The sequence below is a fragment of the Phocoena phocoena genome, chromosome 19, assembly GCF_963924675.1.
Source record: "Phocoena phocoena chromosome 19, mPhoPho1.1, whole genome shotgun sequence".
NCBI lineage: Eukaryota > Metazoa > Chordata > Mammalia > Artiodactyla > Phocoenidae > Phocoena > Phocoena phocoena.
The window spans coordinates 40,140,550-40,167,199 of record NC_089237.1 but is presented as its reverse complement, the minus strand read 5'-3'; positions in this window follow the sequence as shown (position 1 = coordinate 40,167,199).

Sequence of the window (26,650 nt, the reverse complement as noted above, 5' to 3'; positions counted from 1 at the left end):
TTTGAAGGCTGCATTCATGCTGCGTTGAAGCTGCCTGACCTTCCCTGCTCTTCACAGGCCAGTAAACCCTGTTAGATTGCTTCTGGGGAGAAAATGAATCTGCTCTGTCTAAACCGGGTGCTTCCATGGCCGCGGTGGCGGTCAGCCTGACAAACTCTAGAGCTAAAAGGAATCTCAACGTGGGAACATGCCTCCAGTGTACGCCCTTGGTAGCCGTGTAGATACGGAGGCATGCAGCTGTCTCCATGAGCTCTTAGACGCTTATATGTTTCATTTTCAAGGAAGTACACGTCTGACTACTCCTAGGCCTCTCGGGAATGCATCATTTTCCGTCCAGTTCACTGAGTGCCTCGACACCCCTGTTAGCCGTCTAAGCAAATTCGAGGCCCATTTGTTCATCCCTCAGAGGCCCTCTGTGCGTGCCGAGTGACGGACAACACAGTGTAGGTTCCTTGAGGAGAGCTACATGTCCAGAGTCCTCGAACGACCTCAGGACAACAGTGCTGGTGAGTCCGAAGTGCCCAGGAGGACTTTGTCACGGCCCTTGTGTGAGCTGCCATGAGAAGACACTCTACTTTGAATACTCCCAGGACCTCACAACTGAAGTCACCCTGCTCGAGGAGAAGGTCAGCATCTTACTATGCGGTGTCGCTACCGGCACACCCAGCATTCACACATGCCTGAAAGTATGGCCCCGATTTGCCGTGCAAAAGCGGAGGCGTGCAGCAGTTTCCAAGAGCCGGTGGTCTCTGCTCTGCGTATCATTAACGGCGGCACAGTTTTCCGGACACCTAGGAGGCTAGCGTGGGCACCCTGTTCCCGGCAGGAACACTGAGTAACCCCAGACGCACCTGGGTCTGGTAAGCAACATCCAGTCCCTTAGACCGTTAGCGCCCCTCTGTGCATGCCGAGCGTAGGGAAACGCACTGCACTCTCTTTGGGAGCAGCTTAATTTCCTCAGCACTCGCACACGTTCACGAACAACGTCCTGGCACGTCCCACATGGCGTCGAAGTCTTACGCGTTGCCCTAGTCTGAGCTGCACTCAGAGAAACCCTCGGCTTCTCATTCCATCTAGGACCTCCTCCCTGAAGTCACCGTGCCTCCTGGAGGAAGTCGGCTTGCATTCTCACTGCAATTTAAGTCCTATTCTTCCTGTGGCACTGAGGGCTTTTGAATAGCCACGGGCGCTGAGGAGCACCTACGGCGTTCCTCGGTTGAGGCAGTGTGCTTCATGCAGAAGAGCCTACTTCGAGAAACTGATTCAGGGAGGGAAACACAGGGTAACCTGTGTCTCTTTGGACTTGTTAGAAAGCACAGCGGTGCATGCTGAGTGTGCCCGTGGAAAAGGCGGCCTGCTGGAACTAGCCTTGCTTTCCCCTTTTGAAGGCTGCATTCATGCTGCGTTGAAGCGGCCTGACCTTCCCTGCTCTTCACAAGCCAGTAAAACCTGTTAGATTGCTTCTGGGGAGAAAATGAATCTGCTCTGTCTAAACCGGGTGCTTCCATGGCCGTGGTGGCGGTCAGCCTGACAAACTCTAGAGCTAAAAGGAATCTCAACGTGGGAACGTGCCTCCAGTGTACGCCCTTGGTAGCCGTGTAGATACGGAGGCATGCAGCTGTCTCCATGAGCTCTTAGACGCTTATATGTTTCATTTTCAAGGAAGTACACGTCTGACTACTCCTAGGCCTCTCGGGAATGCATCATTTTCCGTCCAGTTCACTGAGTGCCTCGACACCCCTGTTAGCCGTCTAAACAAATTCGAGGCCCATTTGTTCATCCCTCAGAGGCCCTCTGTGCGTGCCGAGTGACGGGCAACACACTGTAGGTTCCTTGAGGAGAGCTACATGTCCAGAGCCCTCGAACGACCTCAGGACAACAGTGCTGGTGAGTCCGAAGTGCCCAGGAGGACTTTGTCACGGCCCTTGTGTGAGCTGCCCTGAGAAAACACACTGCTTTGAATATTCCGAGGCCCTCGTACCTGACGTCACCCTGCTCGAGGAGAAAGTCAGCATCTTACTATGCGGTGTTGCTACCGGCACACCCAGCATTCACACATGCCTGAAAGTATGGCCCCGATTTGCCTTGCAGAAGCGGAAGCGTGCAGCAGTTTCCAAGTGCCGGTGGCCTCTGTTCTGCGTACCTTTAACGGCGGCACAGTTTTCCGGACACCTAGGAGGCTAGCGTGGGCACCCTGTTCCCGGCAGGAACACTGAGTAACCCCAGACGCACCTGGGTCTGGTAAGCAACATCCAGTCCCTTAGACCCTTAGAGCCCCTCTGTGCATGCCGAGCGTAGGGAAACGCACTGCACTCTCTTTTGGAGCAGCTTAATTTCCTAAGCACTCGCACACGTTCACGAACAACGTCCTGGCACGTCCCACATGGCGTTGGAGTCTTACGCGTTGCCCTAGTCTGAGCTGCACTCAGAGAAACCCTCGGCTTCTCATTCCATCTAGGACCTCTTGCCTGAAGTCACCGTGCCTCCTGGAGGAAGTCGGCTTGCGTTCTCACTGCAATTTAAGTCCTGTTCTTCCTGTGGCACTGCGGGCTTTTGAATAGCCACGGGCGCTGAGGAGCACCTACGGCGTTCCTCGGTTGAGGCAGTGTGCTTGATGCAGAAGAGCCTACTTCGAGAAACTGATTCAGGGAGGGAGACACAGGGTAACCTGTGTCTCTTTGGACTTGTTAGAAAGCACAGCGGTGCATGCTGAGTGTGCCTGTGGAAAAGGCGGCCTGCTGGAACTAGCCTTGCTTTCCCCTTTTGAAGGCTGCATTCATGCTGCGTTGAAGCTGCCTGACCTTCCCTGCTCTTCACAGGCCAGTAAACCCTGTTAGATTGCTTCTGGGGAGAAAATGAATCTGCTCTGTCTAAACCGGGTGCTTCCATGGCCGCGGTGGCGGTCAGCCTGACAAACTCTAGAGCTAAAAGGAATCTCAACGTGGGAACATGCCTCCAGTGTACGCCCTTGGTAGCCGTGTAGATACGGAGGCATGCAGCTGTCTCCATGAGCTCTTAGACGCTTATATGTTTCATTTTCAAGGAAGTACACGTCTGACTACTCCTAGGCCTCTCGGGAATGCATCATTTTCCGTCCAGTTCACTGAGTGCCTCGACACCCCTGTTAGCCGTCTAAGCAAATTCGAGGCCCATTTGATCATCCCTCAGAGGCCCTCTGTGCGTGCCGAGTGACGGGCAACACAGTGTAGGTTCCTTGAGGAGAGCTACATGTCCAGAGTCCTCGAACGACCTCAGGACAACAGTGCTGGTGAGTCCGAAGTGCCCAGGAGGACTTTGTCACGGCCCTTGTGTGAGCTGCCATGAGAAGACACTCTACTTTGAATACTCCCAGGACCTCACAACTGAAGTCACCCTGCTCGAGGAGAAGGTCAGCATCTTACTATGCGGTGTCGCTACCGGCACACCCAGCATTCACACATGCCTGAAAGTATGGCCCCGATTTGCCGTGCAAAAGCGGAGGCGTGCAGTAGTTTCCAAGAGCCGGTGGTCTCTGCTCTGCGTATCATTAACGGCGGCACAGTTTTCCGGACACCTAGGAGGCTAGCGTGGGCACCCTGTTCCCGGCAGGAACGCTGAGTAACCCCAGACGCACCTGGGTCTGGTAAGCAACATCCAGTCCCTTAGACCCTTAGAGCCCCTCTGTGCATGCCGAGCGTAGGGAAACGCACTGCACTCTCTTCTGGAGCAGCTAAATTTCCTCAGCACTCGCACACGTTCACGAACAACGTCCTGGCACGTCCCACATGGCGTCGAAGTCTTACGCGTTGCCCTAGTCTGAGCCGCAGTCAGAGAATCCCTCGGCTTCTCATTCCATCTAGAACCTCCTGCCTGAAGTCACCGTGCCTCCAGGAGGAAGTCGGCTTGCGTTCTTACTGCAATTTAAGTCCTTTTCTTCCTGTGGCACTGCAGGCTTTTGAATAGCCACGGGCGCTGAGGAGCACCAACGGCGTTCCTCGGTTGAGGCAGTGTGCTTGATGCAGAAGAGCCTACTTCGAGAAACTGATTCAGGGAGGGAAACACAGGGTAACCTGTGTCTCTTTGGACTTGTTAGAAAGCACAGCGGTGCATGCTGAGTGTGCCTGTGGAAAAGGCGGCCTGCTGGAACTAGCCTTGCTTTCCCCTTTTGAAGGCTGCATTCATGCTGCGTTGAAGCTGCCTGACCTTCCCTGCTCTTCACAGGCCAGTAAACCCTGTTAGATTGCTTCTGGGGAGAAAATGAATCTGCTCTGTCTAAACCGGGTGCTTCCATGGCCGCGGTGGCGGTCAGCCTGACAAACTCTAGAGCTAAAAGGAATCTCAACGTGGGAACATGCCTCCAGTGTACGCCCTTGGTAGCCGTGTAGATACGGAGGCATGCAGCTGTCTCCATGAGCTCTTAGACGCTTATATGTTTCATTTTCAAGGAAGTACACGTCTGACTACTCCTAGGCCTCTCGGGAATGCATCATTTTCCGTCCAGTTCACTGAGTGCCTCGACACCCCTGTTAGCCGTCTAAGCAAATTCGAGGCCCATTTGTTCATCCCTCAGAGGCCCTCTGTGCGTGCCGAGTGACGGGCAACACAGTGTAGGTTCCTTGAGGAGAGCTACATGTCCAGAGTCCTCGAACGACCTCAGGACAACAGTGCTGGTGAGTCCGAAGTGCCCAGGAGGACTTTGTCACGGCCCTTGTGTGAGCTGCCATGAGAAGACACTCTACTTTGAATACTCCCAGGACCTCACAACTGAAGTCACCCTGCTCGAGGAGAAGGTCAGCATCTTACTATGCGGTGTCGCTACCGGCACACCCAGCATTCACACATGCCTGAAAGTATGGCCCCGATTTGCCGTGCAAAAGCGGAGGCGTGCAGCAGTTTCCAAGAGCCGGTGGTCTCTGCTCTGCGTATCATTAACGGCGGCACAGTTTTCCGGACACCTAGGAGGCTAGCGTGGGCACCCTGTTCCCGGCAGGAACACTGAGTAACCCCAGACGCACCTGGGTCTGGTAAGCAACATCCAGTCCCTTAGACCCTTAGAGCCCCTCTGTGCATGCCGAGCGTAGGGAAACGCACTGCACTCTCTTCTGGAGCAGCTTAATTTCCTCAGCACTCGCACACGTTCACGAACAACGTTCTGGCACGTCCCACATGGCGTCGGAGTCTTACGCGTTGCCCTAGTCTGAGCCGCAGTCAGAGAATCCCTCGGCTTCTCATTCCATCTAGAACCTCCTGCCTGAAGTCACCGTGCCTCCTGGAGGAAGTCGGCTTGCGTTCTCACTGCAATTTAAGTCCTATTCTTCCTGTGGCACTGCGGGCTTTTGAATAGCCACGGGCGCTGAGGAGCACCAACGGCGTTCCTCGGTTGAGGCAGTGTGCTTGATGCAGAAGAGCCTACTTCGAGAAGCTGATTCAGGGAGGGAAACACAGGGTAACCGGTGTCTCTTTGGACTTGTTAGAAACCACAGCGGTGCATGCTGGGTGTGCCCGTGGAAACGGCGGCCTGCTGGAACTAGCCATGCTTTCCCCTTTTGAAGGCTGCATTCATGCTGCGTTGAAGCTGCCTGACTTTCCCTGCTCTTGACAGGCCAGTAAACCCTGTTAGATTGCTTCTGGGGAGAAAATGAATCTGCTCTGTCTAAACCGGGTGCTTCCATGGCCGCGGTGGCGGTCAGCCTGACAAACTCTAGAGCTAAAAGGAATCTCAACGTGGGAACATGCCTCCAGTGTACGCCCTTGGTAGCCGTGTAGATACGGAGGCATGCAGCTGTCTCCATGAGCTCTTAGACGCTTATATGTTTCATTTTCAAGGAAGTACACGTCTGACTACTCCTAGGCCTCTCGGGAATGCATCATTTTCCGTCCAGTTCACTGAGTGCCTCGACACCCCTGTTAGCCGTCTAAGCAAATTCGAGGCCCATTTGTTCATCCCTCAGAGGCCCTCTGTGCGTGCCGAGTGACGGGCAACACAGTGTAGGTTCCTTGAGGAGAGCTACATGTCCAGAGTCCTCGAACGACCTCAGGACAACAGTGCTGGTGAGTCCGAAGTGCCCAGGAGGACTTTGTCACGGCCCTTGTGTGAGCTGCCATGAGAAGACACTCTACTTTGAATACTCCCAGGACCTCACAACTGAAGTCACCCTGCTCGAGGAGAAGGTCAGCATCTTACTATGCGGTGTCGCTACCGGCACACCCAGCATTCACACATGCCTGAAAGTATGGCCCCGATTTGCCGTGCAAAAGCGGAGGCGTGCAGCAGTTTCCAAGAGCCGGTGGTCTCTGCTCTGCGTATCATTAACGGCGGCACAGTTTTCTGGACACCTAGGAGGCTAGCGTGGGCACCCTGTTCCCGGCAGGAACACTGAGTAACCCCAGACGCACCTGGGTCTGGTAAGCAACATCCAGTCCCTTAGACCCTTAGAGCCCCTCTGTGCATGCCGAGCGTAGGGAAACGCACTGCACTCTCTTCTGGAGCAGCTTAATTTCCTCAGCACTCGCACACGTTCACGAACAACGTCCTGGCACGTCCCACATGGCGTCGAAGTCTTACGCGTTGCCCTAGTCTGAGCCGCAGTCAGAGAATCCCTCGGCTTCTCATTCCATCTAGAACCTCCTGCCTGAAGTCACCGTGCCTCCTGGAGGAAGTCGGCTTGCGTTCTTACTGCAATTTAAGTCCTTTTCTTCCTGTGGCACTGCGGGCTTTTGAATAGCCACGGGCGCTGAGGAGCACCAACGGCGTTCCTCGGTTGAGGCAGTGTGCTTGATGCAGAAGAGCCTACTTCGAGAAACTGATTCAGGGAGGGAAACACAGAGTAACCTGTGTCTCTTTGGACTTGTTAGAAAGCACGGCGGTGCATGCTGAGTGTGCCTGTGGAAAAGGCGGCCTGCTGGAACTAGCCTTGCTTTCCCCTTTTGAAGGCTGCATTCATGCTGCGTTGAAGCTGCCTGACCTTCCCTGCTCTTCACAGGCCAGTAAACCCTGTTAGATTGCTTCTGGGGAGAAAATGAATCTGCTCTGTCTAAACCGGGTGCTTCCATGGCCGCGGTGGCGGTCAGCCTGACAAACTCTAGAGCTAAAAGGAATCTCAACGTGGGAACATGCCTCCAGTGTACGCCCTTGGTAGCCGTGTAGATACGGAGGCATGCAGCTGTCTCCATGAGCTCTTAGACGCTTATATGTTTCATTTTCAAGGAAGTACACGTCTGACTACTCCTAGGCCTCTCGGGAATGCATCATTTTCCGTCCAGTTCACTGAGTGCCTCGACACCCCTGTTAGCCGTCTAAGCAAATTCGAGGCCCATTTGTTCATCCCTCAGAGGCCCTCTGTGCGTGCCGAGTGACGGGCAACCCACTGTAGGTTCCTTGAGGAGAGCTACATGTCCAGAGCCCTCGAACGACCTCAGGACAACACTGCTGGTGAGTCCGAAGTGCCCAGGAGGACTTTGTCACGGCCCTTGTGTGAGCTGCCCTGAGAAAACACACTGCTTTGAATATTCCGAGGCCCTCGTACCTGACGTCACCCTGCTCGAGGAGAAAGTCAGCATCTTACTATGCGGTGTTGCTACCGGCACACCCAGCATTCACACATGCCTGAAAGTATGGCCCCGATTTGCCTTGCAGAAGCGGAAGCGTGCAGCAGTTTCCAAGTGCCGGTGGCCTCTGTTCTGCGTACCTTTAACGGCGGCACAGTTTTCTGGACACCTAGGAGGCTAGCGTGGGCACCCTGTTCCCGGCAGGAACACTGAGTAACCCCAGACGCACCTGGGTCTGGTAAGCAACATCCAGTCCCTTAGACCCTTAGAGCCCCTCTGTGCATGCCGAGCGTAGGGAAACGCACTGCACTCTCTTTTGGAGCAGCTTAATTTCCTAAGCACTCGCACACGTTCACGAACAACGTCCTGGCACGTCCCACATGGCGTCGAAGTCTTACGCGTTGCCCTAGTCTGAGCCGCAGTCAGAGAATCCGTCGGCTTCTCATTCCATCTAGAACCTCCTGCCTGAAGTCACCGTGCCTCCTGGAGGAAGTCGGCTTGCGTTCTTACTGCAATTTAAGTCCTTTTCTTCCTGTGGCACTGCAGGCTTTTGAATAGCCACGGGCGCTGAGGAGCACCAACGGCGTTCCTCGGTTGAGGCAGTGTGCTTGATGCAGAAGAGCCTACTTCGAGAAACTGATTCAGGGAGGGAAACACAGGGTAACCTGTGTCTCTTTGGACTTGTTAGAAAGCATAGCGGTGCATGCTGAGTGTGCCTGTGGAAAAGGCGGCCTGCTGGAACTAGCCTTGCTTTCCCCTTTTGAAGGCTGCATTCATGCTGCGTTGAAGCTGCCTGACCTTCCCTGCTCTTCACAGGCCAGTAAACCCTGTTAGATTGCTTCTGGGGAGAAAATGAATCTGCTCTGTCTAAACCGGGTGCTTCCATGGCCGCGGTGGCGGTCAGCCTGACAAACTCTAGAGCTAAAAGGAATCTCAACGTGGGAACATGCCTCCAGTGTACGCCCTTGGTAGCCGTGTAGATACGGAGGCATGCAGCTGTCTCCATGAGCTCTTAGACGCTTATATGTTTCATTTTCAAGGAAGTACACGTCTGACTACTCCTAGGCCTCTCGGGAATGCATCATTTTCCGTCCAGTTCACTGAGTGCCTCGACACCCCTGTTAGCCGTCTAAGCAAATTCGAGGCCCATTTGTTCATCCCTCAGAGGCCCTCTGTGCGTGCCGAGTGACGGGCAACACAGTGTAGGTTCCTTGAGGAGAGCTACATGTCCAGAGTCCTCGAACGACCTCAGGACAACAGTGCTGGTGAGTCCGAAGTGCCCAGGAGGACTTTGTCACGGCCCTTGTGTGAGCTGCCATGAGAAGACACTCTACTTTGAATACTCCCAGGACCTCACAACTGAAGTCACCCTGCTCGAGGAGAAGGTCAGCATCTTACTATGCGGTGTCGCTACCGGCACACCCAGCATTCACACATGCCTGAAAGTATGGCCCCGATTTGCCGTGCAAAAGCGGAGGCGTGCAGCAGTTTCCAAGAGCCGGTGGTCTCTGCTCTGCGTATCATTAACGGCGGCACAGTTTTCCGGACACCTAGGAGGCTAGCGTGGGCACCCTGTTCCCGGCAGGAACACTGAGTAACCCCAGACGCACCTGGGTCTGGTAAGCAACATCCAGTCCCTTAGACCCTTAGAGCCCCTCTGTGCATGCCGAGCGTAGGGAAACGCACTGCACTCTCTTCTGGAGCAGCTAAATTTCCTCAGCACTCGCACACGTTCACGAACAACGTCCTGGCACGTCCCACATGGCGTCGAAGTCTTACGCGTTGCCCTAGTCTGAGCCGCAGTCAGAGAATCCCTCGGCTTCTCATTCCATCTAGAACCTCCTGCCTGAAGTCACCGTGCCTCCTGGAGGAAGTCGGCTTGCGTTCTTACTGCAATTTAAGTCCTTTTCTTCCTGTGGCACTGCGGGCTTTTGAATAGCCACGGGCGCTGAGGAGCACCAACGGCGTTCCTCGGTTGAGGCAGTGTGCTTGATGCAGAAGAGCCTACTTCGAGAAACTGATTCAGGGAGGGAAACACAGGGTAACCTGTGTCTCTTTGGACTTGTTAGAAAGCACAGCGGTGCATGCTGAGTGTGCCTGTGGAAAAGGCGGCCTGCTGGAACTAGCCTTGCTTTCCCCTTTTGAAGGCTGCATTCATGCTGCGTTGAAGCTGCCTGACCTTCCCTGCTCTTCACAGGCCAGTAAACCCTGTTAGATTGCTTCTGGGGAGAAAATGAATCTGCTCTGTCTAAACCGGGTGCTTCCATGGCCGCGGTGGCGGTCAGCCTGACAAACTCTAGAGCTAAAAGGAATCTCAACGTGGGAACATGCCTCCAGTGTACGCCCTTGGTAGCCGTGTAGATACGGAGGCATGCAGCTGTCTCCATGAGCTCTTAGACGCTTATATGTTTCATTTTCAAGGAAGTACACGTCTGACTACTCCTAGGCCTCTCGGGAATGCATCATTTTCCGTCCAGTTCACTGAGTGCCTCGACACCCCTGTTAGCCGTCTAAGCAAATTCGAGGCCCATTTGTTCATCCCTCAGAGGCCCTCTGTGCGTGCCGAGTGACGGGCAACACAGTGTAGGTTCCTTGAGGAGAGCTACATGTCCAGAGTCCTCGAACGACCTCAGGACAACAGTGCTGGTGAGTCCGAAGTGCCCAGGAGGACTTTGTCACGGCCCTTGTGTGAGCTGCCATGAGAAGACACTCTACTTTGAATACTCCCAGGACCTCACAACTGAAGTCACCCTGCTCGAGGAGAAGGTCAGCATCTTACTATGCGGTGTCGCTACCGGCACACCCAGCATTCACACATGCCTGAAAGTATGGCCCCGATTTGCCGTGCAAAAGCGGAGGCGTGCAGCAGTTTCCAAGAGCCGGTGGTCTCTGCTCTGTGTATCATTAACGGCGGCACAGTTTTCCGGACACCTAGGAGGCTAGCGTGGGCACCCTGTTCCCGGCAGGAACACTGAGTAACCCCAGACGCACCTGGGTCTGGTAAGCAACATCCAGTCCCTTAGACCCTTAGAGCCCCTCTGTGCATGCCGAGCGTAGGGAAACGCACTGCACTCTCTTCTGGAGCAGCTAAATTTCCTCAGCACTCGCACACGTTCACGAACAACGTCCTGGCACGTCCCACATGGCGTCGAAGTCTTACGCGTTGCCCTAGTCTGAGCCGCAGTCAGAGAATCCCTCGGCTTCTCATTCCATCTAGAACCTCCTGCCTGAAGTCACCGTGCCTCCTGGAGGAAGTCGGCTTGCGTTCTTACTGCAATTCAAGTCCTTTTCTTCCTGTGGCACTGCGGGCTTTTGAATAGCCACGGGAGCTGAGGAGCACCAACGGCGTTCCTCGGTTGAGGCAGTGTGCTTGATGCAGAAGAGCCTACTTCGAGAAACTGATTCAGGGAGGGAAACACAGGGTAACCTGTGTCTCTTTGGACTTGTTAGAAAGCACAGCGGTGCATGCTGAGTGTGCCTGTGGAAAAGGCGGCCTGCTGGAACTAGCCTTGCTTTCCCCTTTTGAAGGCTGCCTTCATGCTGCGTTGAAGCTGCCTGACCTTCCCTGCTCTTCACAGGCCAGTAAACCCTGTTAGATTGCTTCTGGGGAGAAAATGAATCTGCTCTGTCTAAACCGGGTGCTTCCATGGCCGCGGTGGCGGTCAGCCTGACAAACTCTAGAGCTAAAAGGAATCTCAACGTGGGAACATGCCTCCAGTGTACGCCCTTGGTAGCCGTGTAGATACGGAGGCATGCAGCTGTCTCCATGAGCTCTTAGACGCTTATATGTTTCATTTTCAAGGAAGTACACGTCTCACTACTCCTAGGCCTCTCGGGAATGCATCATTTTCCGTCCAGTTCACTGAGTACCTCCACACCCCTGTGGGCCATCTAAGCAAATTCGAGGCCCATTTGTTCATCCCTCAAAGGCCCTCTGTGCGTGCCGAGTGACGGGCAACACACTGTAGGTTCCTTGAGGAGAGCTACATGTCCAGAGCCCTCGAACGACCTCAGGACAACACTGCTGGTGAGTCCGAAGTGCCCAGGAGGACTTTGTCACGGCCCTTGTGTGAGCTGCCATGAGAAGACACTCTACTTTGAATACTCCCAGGACCTCACAACTGAAGTCACCCTGCTCGAGGAGAAGGTCAGCATCTTACTATGCGGTGTCGCTACCGGCACACCCAGCATTCACACATGCCTGAAAGTATGGCCCCGATTTGCCGTGCAGAAGCGGAGGCATGCAGCAGCTTCCAAGTGCCGGTGGCCTCTGATCTGCGTACCTTTAACGGCGGCACAGTTTTCTGGACACCTAGGAGGCTAGCGTGGGCACCCTGTTCCCGGCAGGAACACTGAGTAACCCCAGACGCACCTGGGTCTGGTAAGCAACATCCAGTCCCTTAGACCGTTAGCGCCCCTCTGTGCATGCCGAGCGTAGGGAAACGCACTGCACTCTCTTTGGGAGCAGCTTAATTTCCTCAGCACTCGCACACGTTCACGAACAACGTCCTGGCACGTCCCACATGGCGTCGAAGTCTTACGCGTTGCCCTAGTCTGAGCTGCACTCAGAGAAACCCTCGGCTTCTCATTCCATCTAGGACCTCCTCCCTGAAGTCACCGTGCCTCCTGGAGGAAGTCGGCTTGCGTTCTCACTGCAATTTAAGTCCTGTTCTTCCTGTGGCACTGCGGGCTTTTGAATAGCCACGGGCGCTGAGGAGCACCTACGGCGTTCCTCGGTTGAGGCAGTGTGCTTGATGCAGAAGAGCCTACTTCGAGAAACTGATTCAGGGAGGGAAACACAGGGTAACCTGTGTCTCTTTGGACTTGTTAGAAAGCACAGCGGTGCATGCTGAGTGTGCCTGTGGAAAAGGCGGCCTGCTGGAACTAGCCTTGCTTTCCCCTTTTGAAGGCTGCATTCATGCTGCGTTGAAGCTGCCTGACCTTCCCTGCTCTTCACAGGCCAGTAAACCCTGTTAGATTGCTTCTGGGGAGAAAATGAATCTGCTCTGTCTAAACCGGGTGCTTCCATGGCCGCGGTGGCGGTCAGCCTGACAAACTCTAGAGCTAAAAGGAATCTCAACGTGGGAACATGCCTCCAGTGTACGCCCTTGGTAGCCGTGTAGATACGGAGGCATGCAGCTGTCTCCATGAGCTCTTAGACGCTTATATGTTTCATTTTCAAGGAAGTACACGTCTGACTACTCCTAGGCCTCTCGGGAATGCATCATTTTCCGTCCAGTTCACTGAGTGCCTCGACACCCCTGTTAGCCGTCTAAGCAAATTCGAGGCCCATTTGTTCATCCCTCAGAGGCCCTCTGTGCGTGCCGAGTGACGGGCAACACAGTGTAGGTTCCTTGAGGAGAGCTACATGTCCAGAGTCCTCGAACGACCTCAGGACAACAGTGCTGGTGAGTCCGAAGTGCCCAGGAGGACTTTGTCACGGCCCTTGTGTGAGCTGCCATGAGAAGACACTCTACTTTGAATACTCCCAGGACCTCACAACTGAAGTCACCCTGCTCGAGGAGAAGGTCAGCATCTTACTATGCGGTGTCGCTACCGGCACACCCAGCATTCACACATGCCTGAAAGTATGGCCCCGATTTGCCGTGCAAAAGCGGAGGCGTGCAGCAGTTTCCAAGAGCCGGTGGTCTCTGCTCTGCGTATCATTAACGGCGGCACAGTTTTCCGGACACCTAGGAGGCTAGCGTGGGCACCCTGTTCCCGGCAGGAACACTGAGTAACCCCAGACGCACCTGGGTCTGGTAAGCAACATCCAGTCCCTTAGACCCTTAGAGCCCCTCTGTGCATGCCGAGCGTAGGGAAACGCACTGCACTCTCTTCTGGAGCAGCTAAATTTCCTCAGCACTCGCACACGTTCACGAACAACGTCCTGGCACGTCCCACATGGCGTCGAAGTCTTACGCGTTGCCCTAGTCTGAGCCGCAGTCAGAGAATCCGTCGGCTTCTCATTCCATCTAGAACCTCCTGCCTGAAGTCACCGTGCCTCCTGGAGGAAGTCGGCTTGCGTTCTTACTGCAATTTAAGTCCTTTTCTTCCTGTGGCACTGCAGGCTTTTGAATAGCCACGGGCGCTGAGGAGCACCAACGGCGTTCCTCGGTTGAGGCAGTGTGCTTGATGCAGAAGAGCCTACTTCGAGAAACTGATTCAGGGAGGGAAACACAGGGTAACCTGTGTCTCTTTGGACTTGTTAGAAAGCACAGCGGTGCATGCTGAGTGTGCCTGTGGAAAAGGCGGCCTGCTGGAACTAGCCTTGCTTTCCCCTTTTGAAGGCTGCATTCATGCTGCGTTGAAGCTGCCTGACCTTCCCTGCTCTTCACAGGCCAGTAAACCCTGTTAGATTGCTTCTGGGGAGAAAATGAATCTGCTCTGTCTAAACCGGGTGCTTCCATGGCCGCGGTGGCGGTCAGCCTGACAAACTCTAGAGCTAAAAGGAATCTCAACGTGGGAACATGCCTCCAGTGTACGCCCTTGGTAGCCGTGTAGATACGGAGGCATGCAGCTGTCTCCATGAGCTCTTAGACGCTTATATGTTTCATTTTCAAGGAAGTACACGTCTGACTACTCCTAGGCCTCTCGGGAACGCATCATTTTCCGTCCAGTTCACTGAGTGCCTCGACACCCCTGTTAGCCGTCTAAGCAAATTCGAGGCCCATTTGTTCATCCCTCAGAGGCCCTCTGTGCGTGCCGAGTGACGGGCAACACAGTGTAGGTTCCTTGAGGAGAGCTACATGTCCAGAGTCCTCGAACGACCTCAGGACAACAGTGCTGGTGAGTCCGAAGTGCCCAGGAGGACTTTGTCACGGCCCTTGTGTGAGCTGCCATGAGAAGACACTCTACTTTGAATACTCCCAGGACCTCACAACTGAAGTCACCCTGCTCGAGGAGAAGGTCAGCATCTTACTATGCGGTGTCGCTACCGGCACACCCAGCATTCACACATGCCTGAAAGTATGGCCCCGATTTGCCGTGCAAAAGCGGAGGCGTGCAGCAGTTTCCAAGAGCCGGTGGTCTCTGCTCTGCGTATGATTAACGGCGGCACAGTTTTCCGGACACCTAGGAGGCTAGCGTGGGCACCCTGTTCCCGGCAGGAACACTGAGTAACCCCAGACGCACCTGGGTCTGGTAAGCAACATCCAGTCCCTTAGACCGTTAGCGCCCCTCTGTGCATGCCGAGCGTAGGGAAACGCACTGCACTCTCTTTGGGAGCAGCTTAATTTCCTCAGCACTCGCACACGTTCACGAACAACGTCCTGGCACGTCCCACATGGCGTCGAAGTCTTACGCGTTGCCCTAGTCTGAGCTGCACTCAGAGAAACCCTCGGCTTCTCATTCCATCTAGGACCTCCTCCCTGAAGTCACCGTGCCTCCTGGAGGAAGTCGGCTTGCATTCTCACTGCAATTTAAGTCCTATTCTTCCTGTGGCACTGAGGGCTTTTGAATAGCCACGGGCGCTGAGGAGCACCTACGGCGTTCCTCGGTTGAGGCAGTGTGCTTCATGCAGAAGAGCCTACTTCGAGAAACTGATTCAGGGAGGGAAACACAGGGTAACCTGTGTCTCTTTGGACTTGTTAGAAAGCACAGCGGTGCATGCTGAGTGTGCCCGTGGAAAAGGCGGCCTGCTGGAACTAGCCTTGCTTTCCCCTTTTGAAGGCTGCATTCATGCTGCGTTGAAGCGGCCTGACCTTCCCTGCTCTTCACAAGCCAGTAAAACCTGTTAGATTGCTTCTGGGGAGAAAATGAATCTGCTCTGTCTAAACCGGGTGCTTCCATGGCCGTGGTGGCGGTCAGCCTGACAAACTCTAGAGCTAAAAGGAATCTCAACGTGGGAACATGCCTCCAGTGTACGCCCTTGGTAGCCGTGTAGATACGGAGGCATGCAGCTGTCTCCATGAGCTCTTAGACGCTTATATGTTTCATTTTCAAGGAAGTACACGTCTGACTACTCCTAGGCCTCTCGGGAATGCATCATTTTCCGTCCAGTTCACTGAGTGCCTCGACACCCCTGTTAGCCGTCTAAGCAAATTCGAGGCCCATTTGTTCATTCCTCAGAGGCCCTCTGTGCGTGCCGAGTGACGGGCAACACACTGTAGATTCCTTGAGGAGAGCTACATGTCCAGAGCCCTCGAACGACCTCAGGACAACAGTGCTGGTGAGTCCGAAGTGCCCAGGAGGACTTTGTCACTGCCCTTGTGTGAGCTGCCCTGAGAAAACACACTGCTTTGAATATTCCGAGGCCCTCGTACCTGACGTCACCCTGCTCGAGGAGAAAGTCAGCATCTTACTATGCGGTGTTGCTACCGGCACACCCAGCATTCACACATGCCTGAAAGTATGGCCCCGATTTGCCTTGCAGAAGCGGAAGCGTGCAGCAGTTTCCAAGTGCCGGTGGCCTCTGTTCTGCGTACCTTTAACGGCGGCACAGTTTTCTGGACACCTAGGAGGCTAGCGTGGGCACCCTTTTCCCGGCAGGAACACTGAGTAACCCCAGACGCACCTGGGTCTGGTAAGCAACATCCAGTCCCTTAGACCCTTAGAGCCCCTCTGTGCATGCCGAGCGTAGGGAAACGCACTGCACTCTCTTTTGGAGCAGCTTAATTTCCTAAGCACTCGCACACGTTCACGAACAACGTCCTGGCACGTCCCACACGGCGTTGGAGTCTTACGCGTTGCCCTAGTCTGAGCTGCACTCAGAGAAACCCTCGGCTTCTCATTCCATCTAGGACCTCTTGCCTGAAGTCACCGTGCCTCCTGGAGGAAGTCGGCTTGCGTTCTCACTGCAATTTAAGTCCTGTTCTTCCTGTGGCACTGCGGGCTTTTGAATAGCCACGGGCGCTGAGGAGCACCTACGGCGTTCCTCGGTTGAGGCAGTGTGCTTGATGCAGAAGAGCCTACTTCGAGAAACTGATTCAGGGAGGGAAACACAGGGTAACCTGTGTCTCTTTGGACTTGTTAGAAAGCACAGCGGTGCATGCTGAGTGTGCCTGTGGAAAAGGCGGCCTGCTGGAACTAGCCTTGCTTTCCCCTTTTGAAGGCTGCATTCATGCTGCGTTGAAGCTGCCTGACCTTCCCTGCTCTTCACAGGCCAGTAAACCCTGTTAGATTGCTTCTGGGGAGAAAATGAATCTGCTCTGTCTAAACCGGGTGCTTCCATGGCCGCGGTGGCGGTCAGCCTGACAAACTCTAGAGCTAAAAGGAATCTCAACGTGGGAACATGCCTCCAGTGTACGCCCTTGGTAGCCGTGTAGATACGGAGGCATGCAGCTGTCTCCATGAGCTCTTAGACGCTTATATGTTTCATTTTCAAGGAAGTACACGTCTGACTACTCCTAGGCCTCTCGGGAATGCATCATTTTCCGTCCAGTTCACTGAGTGCCTCGACACCCCTGTTAGCCGTCTAAGCAAATTCGAGGCCCATTTGTTCATCCCTCAGAGGCCCTCTGTGCGTGCCGAGTGACGGACAACACAGTGTAGGTTCCTTGAGGAGAGCTACATGTCCAGAGTCCTCGAACGACCTCAGGACAACAGTGCTGGTGAGTCCGAAGTGCCCAGGAGGACTTTGTCACGGCCCTTGTGTGAGCTGCCATGAGAAGACACTCTACTTTGAATACTCCCAGGACCTCACAACTGAAGTCACCCTGCTCGAGGAGAAGGTCAGCATCTTACTATGCGGTGTCGCTACCGGCACACCCAGCATTCACACATGCCTGAAAGTATGGCCCCGATTTGCCGTGCAAAAGCGGAGGCGTGCAGCAGTTTCCAAGAGCCGGTGGTCTCTGCTCTGCGTATCATTAACGGCGGCACAGTTTTCCGGACACCTAGGAGGCTAGCGTGGGCACCCTGTTCCCGGCAGGAACACTGAGTAACCCCAGACGCACCTGGGTCTGGTAAGCAACATCCAGTCCCTTAGACCCTTAGAGCCCCTCTGTGCATGCCGAGCGTAGGGAAACGCACTGCACTCTCTTTGGGAGCAGCTTAATTTCCTCAGCACTCGCACACGTTCACGAACAACGTCCTGGCACGTCCCACATGGCGTCGAAGTCTTACGCGTTGCCCTAGTCTGAGCCGCAGTCAGAGAATCCGTCGGCTTCTCATTCCATCTAGAACCTCCTGCCTGAAGTCACCGTGCCTCCTGGAGGAAGTCGGCTTGCGTTCTTACTGCAATTTAAGTCCTTTTCTTCCTGTGGCACTGCAGGCTTTTGAATAGCCACGGGCGCTGAGGAGCACCAACGGCGTTCCTCGGTTGAGGCAGTGTGCTTGATGCAGAAGAGCCTACTTCGAGAAACTGATTCAGGGAGGGAAACACAGGGTAACCTGTGTCTCTTTGGACTTGTTAGAAAGCACAGCGGTGCATGCTGAGTGTGCCTGTGGAAAAGGCGGCCTGCTGGAACTAGCCTTGCTTTCCCCTTTTGAAGGCTGCATTCATGCTGCGTTGAAGCTGCCTGACCTTCCCTGCTCTTCACAGGCCAGTAAACCCTGTTAGATTGCTTCTGGGGAGAAAATGAATCTGCTCTGTCTAAACCGGGTGCTTCCATGGCCGCGGTGGCGGTCAGCCTGACAAACTCTAGAGCTAAAAGGAATCTCAACGTGGGAACATGCCTCCAGTGTACGCCCTTGGTAGCCGTGTAGATACGGAGGCATGCAGCTGTCTCCATGAGCTCTTAGACGCTTATATGTTTCATTTTCAAGGAAGTACACGTCTGACTACTCCTAGGCCTCTCGGGAACGCATCATTTTCCGTCCAGTTCACTGAGTGCCTCGACACCCCTGTTAGCCGTCTAAGCAAATTCGAGGCCCATTTGTTCATCCCTCAGAGGCCCTCTGTGCGTGCCGAGTGACGGGCAACACAGTGTAGGTTCCTTGAGGAGAGCTACATGTCCAGAGTCCTCGAACGACCTCAGGACAACAGTGCTGGTGAGTCCGAAGTGCCCAGGAGGACTTTGTCACGGCCCTTGTGTGAGCTGCCATGAGAAGACACTCTACTTTGAATACTCCCAGGACCTCACAACTGAAGTCACCCTGCTCGAGGAGAAGGTCAGCATCTTACTATGCGGTGTCGCTACCGGCACACCCAGCATTCACACATGCCTGAAAGTATGGCCCCGATTTGCCGTGCAAAAGCGGAGGCGTGCAGCAGTTTCCAAGAGCCGGTGGTCTCTGCTCTGCGTATGATTAACGGCGGCACAGTTTTCCGGACACCTAGGAGGCTAGCGTGGGCACCCTGTTCCCGGCAGGAACACTGAGTAACCCCAGACGCACCTGGGTCTGGTAAGCAACATCCAGTCCCTTAGACCGTTAGCGCCCCTCTGTGCATGCCGAGCGTAGGGAAACGCACTGCACTCTCTTTGGGAGCAGCTTAATTTCCTCAGCACTCGCACACGTTCACGAACAACGTCCTGGCACGTCCCACATGGCGTCGAAGTCTTACGCATTGCCCTAGTCTGAGCTGCACTCAGAGAAACCCTCGGCTTCTCATTCCATCTAGGACCTCCTCCCTGAAGTCACCGTGCCTCCTGGAGGAAGTCGGCTTGCATTCTCACTGCAATTTAAGTCCTATTCTTCCTGTGGCACTGAGGGCTTTTGAATAGCCACGGGCGCTGAGGAGCACCTACGGCGTTCCTCGGTTGAGGCAGTGTGCTTCATGCAGAAGAGCCTACTTCGAGAAACTGATTCAGGGAGGGAAACACAGGGTAACCTGTGTCTCTTTGGACTTGTTAGAAAGCACAGCGGTGCATGCTGAGTGTGCCCGTGGAAAAGGCGGCCTGCTGGAACTAGCCTTGCTTTCCCCTTTTGAAGGCTGCATTCATGCTGCGTTGAAGCGGCCTGACCTTCCCTGCTCTTCACAAGCCAGTAAAACCTGTTAGATTGCTTCTGGGGAGAAAATGAATCTGCTCTGTCTAAACCGGGTGCTTCCATGGCCGTGGTGGCGGTCAGCCTGACAAACTCTAGAGCTAAAAGGAATCTCAACGTGGGAACATGCCTCCAGTGTACGCCCTTGGTAGCCGTGTAGATACGGAGGCATGCAGCTGTCTCCATGAGCTCTTAGACGCTTATATGTTTCATTTTCAAGGAAGTACACGTCTGACTACTCCTAGGCCTCTCGGGAATGCATCATTTTCCGTCCAGTTCACTGAGTGCCTCGACACCCCTGTTAGCCGTCTAAGCAAATTCGAGGCCCATTTGTTCATCCCTCAGAGGCCCTCTGTGCGTGCCGAGTGACGGGCAACACACTGTAGATTCCTTGAGGAGAGCTACATGTCCAGAGCCCTCGAACGACCTCAGGACAACAGTGCTGGTGAGTCCGAAGTGCCCAGGAGGACTTTGTCACTGCCCTTGTGTGAGCTGCCCTGAGAAAACACACTGCTTTGAATATTCCGAGGCCCTCGTACCTGACGTCACCCTGCTCGAGGAGAAAGTCAGCATCTTACTATGCGGTGTTGCTACCGGCACACCCAGCATTCACACATGCCTGAAAGTATGGCCCCGATTTGCCTTGCAGAAGCGGAAGCGTGCAGCAGTTTCCAAGTGCCGGTGGCCTCTGTTCTGCGTACCTTTAACGGCGGCACAGTTTTCTGGACACCTAGGAGGCTAGCGTGGGCACCCTGTTCCCGGCAGGAACACTGAGTAACCCCAGACGCACCTGGGTCTGGTAAGCAACATCCAGTCCCTTAGACCCTTAGAGCCCCTCTGTGCACGCCGAGCTTAGGGAAACGCACTGCACTCTCTTTTGGAGCAGCTTAATTTCCTAAGCACTCGCACACGTTCACGAACAACGTCCTGGCACGTCCCACATGGCGTTGGAGTCTTACGCGTTGCCCTAGTCTGAGCTGCACTCAGAGAAACCCTCGGCTTCTCATTCCATCTAGGACCTCTTGCCTGAAGTCACCGTGCCTCCTGGAGGAAGTCGGCTTGCGTTCTCACTGCAATTTAAGTCCTGTTCTTCCTGTGGCACTGCGGGCTTTTGAATAGCCACGGGCGCTGAGGAGCACCTACGGCGTTCCTCGGTTGAGGCAGTGTGCTTGATGCAGAAGAGCCTACTTCGAGAAACTGATTCAGGGAGGGAAACACAGGGTAACCTGTGTCTCTTTGGACTTGTTAGAAAGCACAGCGGTGCATGCTGAGTGTGCCTGTGGAAAAGGCGGCCTGCTGGAACTAGCCTTGCTTTCCCCTTTTGAAGGCTGCATTCATGCTGCGTTGAAGCTGCCTGACCTTCCCTGCTCTTCACAGGCCAGTAAACCCTGTTAGATTGCTTCTGGGGAGAAAATGAATCTGCTCTGTCTAAACCGGGTGCTTCCATGGCCGCGGTGGCGGTCAGCCTGACAAACTCTAGAGCTAAAAGGAATCTCAACGTGGGAACATGCCTCCAGTGTACGCCCTTGGTAGCCGTGTAGATACGGAGGCATGCAGCTGTCTCCATGAGCTCTTAGACGCTTATATGTTTCATTTTCAAGGAAGTACACGTCTGACTACTCCTAGGCCTCTCGGGAATGCATCATTTTCCGTCCAGTTCACTGAGTGCCTCGACACCCCTGTTAGCCGTCTAAGCAAATTCGAGGCCCATTTGTTCATCCCTCAGAGGCCCTCTGTGCGTGCCGAGTGACGGGCAACACAGTGTAGGTTCCTTGAGGAGAGCTACATGTCCAGAGTCCTCGAACGACCTCAGGACAACAGTGCTGGTGAGTCCGAAGTGCCCAGGAGGACTTTGTCACGGCCCTTGTGTGAGCTGCCATGAGAAGACACTCTACTTTGAATACTCCCAGGACCTCACAACTGAAGTCACCCTGCTCGAGGAGAAGGTCAGCATCTTACTATGCGGTGTCGCTACCGGCACACCCAGCATTCACACATGCCTGAAAGTATGGCCCCGATTTGCCGTGCAAAAGCGGAGGCGTGCAGCAGTTTCCAAGAGCCGGTGGTCTCTGCTCTGCGTATCATTAACGGCGGCACAGTTTTCCGGACACCTAGGAGGCTAGCGTGGGCACCCTGTTCCCGGCAGGAACACTGAGTAACCCCAGACGCACCTGGGTCTGGTAAGCAACATCCAGTCCCTTAGACCCTTAGAGCCCCTCTGTGCATGCCGAGCGTAGGGAAACGCACTGCACTCTCTTCTGGAGCAGCTAAATTTCCTCAGCACTCGCACACGTTCACGAACAACGTCCTGGCACGTCCCACATGGCGTCGAAGTCTTACGCGTTGCCCTAGTCTGAGCCGCAGTCAGAGAATCCGTCGGCTTCTCATTCCATCTAGAACCTCCTGCCTGAAGTCACCGTGCCTCCTGGAGGAAGTCGGCTTGCGTTCTTACTGCAATTTAAGTCCTTTTCTTCCTGTGGCACTGCAGGCTTTTGAATAGCCACGGGCGCTGAGGAGCACCAACGGCGTTCCTCGGTTGAGGCAGTGTGCTTGATGCAGAAGAGCCTACTTCGAGAAACTGATTCAGGGAGGGAAACACAGGGTAACCTGTGTCTCTTTGGACTTGTTAGAAAGCACAGCGGTGCATGCTGAGTGTGCCTGTGGAAAAGGCGGCCTGCTGGAACTAGCCTTGCTTTCCCCTTTTGAAGGCTGCATTCATGCTGCGTTGAAGCTGCCTGACCTTCCCTGCTCTTCACAGGCCAGTAAACCCTGTTAGATTGCTTCTGGGGAGAAAATGAATCTGCTCTGTCTAAACCGGGTGCTTCCATGGCCGCGGTGGCGGTCAGCCTGACAAACTCTAGAGCTAAAAGGAATCTCAACGTGGGAACATGCCTCCAGTGTACGCCCTTGGTAGCCGTGTAGATACGGAGGCATGCAGCTGTCTCCATGAGCTCTTAGACGCTTATATGTTTCATTTTCAAGGAAGTACACGTCTGACTACTCCTAGGCCTCTCGGGAATGCATCATTTTCCGTCCAGTTCACTGAGTGCCTCGACACCCCTGTTAGCCGTCTAAGCAAATTCGAGGCCCATTTGTTCATCCCTCAGAGGCCCTCTGTGCGTGCCGAGTGACGGGCAACACAGTGTAGGTTCCTTGAGGAGAGCTACATGTCCAGAGTCCTCGAACGACCTCAGGACAACAGTGCTGGTGAGTCCGAAGTGCCCAGGAGGACTTTGTCACGGCCCTTGTGTGAGCTGCCATGAGAAGACACTCTACTTTGAATACTCCCAGGACCTCACAACTGAAGTCACCCTGCTCGAGGAGAAGGTCAGCATCTTACTATGCGGTGTCGCTACCGGCACACCCAGCATTCACACATGCCTGAAAGTATGGCCCCGATTTGCCGTGCAAAAGCGGAGGCGTGCAGCAGTTTCCAAGAGCCGGTGGTCTCTGCTCTGCGTATCATTAACGGCGGCACAGTTTTCCGGACACCTAGGAGGCTAGCGTGGGCACCCTGTTCCCGGCAGGAACACTGAGTAACCCCAGACGCACCTGGGTCTGGTAAGCAACATCCAGTCCCTTAGACCGTTAGCGCCCCTCTGTGCATGCTGAGCGTAGGGAAACGCACTGCACTCTCTTTGGAAGCAGCTTAATTTCCTCAGCACTCGCACACGTTCACGAACAACGTCCTGGCACGTCCCACATGGCGTCGAAGTCTTACGCGTTGCCCTAGTCTGAGCTGCACTCAGAGAAACCCTCGGCTTCTCATTCCATCTAGGACCTCCTCCCTTAAGTCACCGTGCCTCCTGGAGGAAGTCGGCTTGCGTTCTCACTGCAATTTAAGTCCTGTTCTTCCTGTGGCACTGCGGGCTTTTGAATAGCCACGGGCGCTGAGGAGCACCTACGGCGTTCCTCGGTTGAGGCAGTGTGCTTGATGCAGAAGAGCCTACTTCGAGAAACTGATTCAGGGAGGGAAACACAGGGTAACCTGTGTCTCTTTGGACTTGTTAGAAAGCACAGCGGTGCATGCTGAGTGTGCCTGTGGAAAAGGCGGCCTGCTGGAACTAGCCTTGCTTTCCCCTTTTGAAGGCTGCATTCATGCTGCGTTGAAGCTGCCTGACCTTCCCTGCTCTTCACAGGCCAGTAAACCCTGTTAGATTGCTTCTGGGGAGAAAATGAATCTGCTCTGTCTAAACCGGGTGCTTCCATGGCCGCGGTGGCGGTCAGCCTGACAAACTCTAGAGCTAAAAGGAATCTCAACGTGGGAACATGCCTCCAGTGTACGCCCTTGGTAGCCGTGTAGATACGGAGGCATGCAGCTGTCTCCATGAGCTCTTAGACGCTTATATGTTTCATTTTCAAGGAAGTACACGTCTGACTACTCCTAGGCCTCTCGGGAATGCATCATTTTCCGTCCAGTTCACTGAGTGCCTCGACACCCCTGTTAGCCGTCTAAGCAAATTCGAGGCCCATTTGTTCATCCCTCAGAGGCCCTCTGTGCGTGCCGAGTGACGGACAACACAGTGTAGGTTCCTTGAGGAGAGCTACATGTCCAGAGTCCTCGAACGACCTCAGGACAACAGTGCTGGTGAGTCCGAAGTGCCCAGGAGGACTTTGTCACGGCCCTTGTGTGAGCTGCCATGAGAAGACACTCTACTTTGAATACTCCCAGGACCTCACAACTGAAGTCACCCTGCTCGAGGAGAAGGTCAGCATCTTACTATGCGGTGTCGCTACCGGCACACCCAGCATTCACACATGCCTGAAAGTATGGCCCCGATTTGCCGTGCAAAAGCGGAGGCGTGCAGCAGTTTCCAAGAGCCGGTGGTCTCTGCTCTGCGTATCATTAACGGCGGCACAGTTTTCCGGACACCTAGGAGGCTAGCGTGGGCACCCTGTTCCCGGCAGGAACACTGAGTAACCCCAGACGCACCTGGGTCTGGTAAGCAACATCCAGTCCCTTAGACCGTTAGCGCCCCTCTGTGCATGCCGAGCGTAGGGAAACGCACTGCACTCTCTTTGGGAGCAGCTTAATTTCCTCAGCACTCGCACACGTTCACGAACAACGTCCTGGCACGTCCCACATGGCGTCGAAGTCTTACGCGTTGCCCTAGTCTGAGCTGCACTCAGAGAAACCCTCGGCTTCTCATTCCATCTAGGACCTCCTCCCTGAAGTCACCGTGCCTCCTGGAGGAAGTCGGCTTGCATTCTCACTGCAATTTAAGTCCTATTCTTCCTGTGGCACTGAGGGCTTTTGAATAGCCACGGGCGCTGAGGAGCACCTACGGCGTTCCTCGGTTGAGGCAGTGTGCTTCATGCAGAAGAGCCTACTTCGAGAAACTGATTCAGGGAGGGAAACACAGGGTAACCTGTGTCTCTTTGGACTTGTTAGAAAGCACAGCGGTGCATGCTGAGTGTGCCCGTGGAAAAGGCGGCCTGCTGGAACTAGCCTTGCTTTCCCCTTTTGAAGGCTGCATTCATGCTGCGTTGAAGCGGCCTGACCTTCCCTGCTCTTCACAAGCCAGTAAAACCTGTTAGATTGCTTCTGGGGAGAAAATGAATCTGCTCTGTCTAAACCGGGTGCTTCCATGGCCGTGGTGGCGGTCAGCCTGACAAACTCTAGAGCTAAAAGGAATCTCAACGTGGGAACGTGCCTCCAGTGTACGCCCTTGGTAGCCGTGTAGATACGGAGGCATGCAGCTGTCTCCATGAGCTCTTAGACGCTTATATGTTTCATTTTCAAGGAAGTACACGTCTGACTACTCCTAGGCCTCTCGGGAATGCATCATTTTCCGTCCAGTTCACTGAGTGCCTCGACACCCCTGTTAGCCGTCTAAACAAATTCGAGGCCCATTTGTTCATCCCTCAGAGGCCCTCTGTGCGTGCCGAGTGACGGGCAACACACTGTAGGTTCCTTGAGGAGAGCTACATGTCCAGAGCCCTCGAACGACCTCAGGACAACAGTGCTGGTGAGTCCGAAGTGCCCAGGAGGACTTTGTCACGGCCCTTGTGTGAGCTGCCCTGAGAAAACACACTGCTTTGAATATTCCGAGGCCCTCGTACCTGACGTCACCCTGCTCGAGGAGAAAGTCAGCATCTTACTATGCGGTGTTGCTACCGGCACACCCAGCATTCACACATGCCTGAAAGTATGGCCCCGATTTGCCTTGCAGAAGCGGAAGCGTGCAGCAGTTTCCAAGTGCCGGTGGCCTCTGTTCTGCGTACCTTTAACGGCGGCACAGTTTTCCGGACACCTAGGAGGCTAGCGTGGGCACCCTGTTCCCGGCAGGAACACTGAGTAACCCCAGACGCACCTGGGTCTGGTAAGCAACATCCAGTCCCTTAGACCCTTAGAGCCCCTCTGTGCATGCCGAGCGTAGGGAAACGCACTGCACTCTCTTTTGGAGCAGCTTAATTTCCTAAGCACTCGCACACGTTCACGAACAACGTCCTGGCACGTCCCACATGGCGTTGGAGTCTTACGCGTTGCCCTAGTCTGAGCTGCACTCAGAGAAACCCTCGGCTTCTCATTCCATCTAGGACCTCTTGCCTGAAGTCACCGTGCCTCCTGGAGGAAGTCGGCTTGCGTTCTCACTGCAATTTAAGTCCTGTTCTTCCTGTGGCACTGCGGGCTTTTGAATAGCCACGGGCGCTGAGGAGCACCTACGGCGTTCCTCGGTTGAGGCAGTGTGCTTGATGCAGAAGAGCCTACTTCGAGAAACTGATTCAGGGAGGGAAACACAGGGTAACCTGTGTCTCTTTGGACTTGTTAGAAAGCACAGCGGTGCATGCTGAGTGTGCCTGTGGAAAAGGCGGCCTGCTGGAACTAGCCTTGCTTTCCCCTTTTGAAGGCTGCATTCATGCTGCGTTGAAGCTGCCTGACCTTCCCTGCTCTTCACAGGCCAGTAAACCCTGTTAGATTGCTTCTGGGGAGAAAATGAATCTGCTCTGTCTAAACCGGGTGCTTCCATGGCCGCGGTGGCGGTCAGCCTGACAAACTCTAGAGCTAAAAGGAATCTCAACGTGGGAACATGCCTCCAGTGTACGCCCTTGGTAGCCGTGTAGATACGGAGGCATGCAGCTGTCTCCATGAGCTCTTAGACGCTTATATGTTTCATTTTCAAGGAAGTACACGTCTGACTACTCCTAGGCCTCTCGGGAATGCATCATTTTCCGTCCAGTTCACTGAGTGCCTCGACACCCCTGTTAGCCGTCTAAGCAAATTCGAGGCCCATTTGTTCATCCCTCAGAGGCC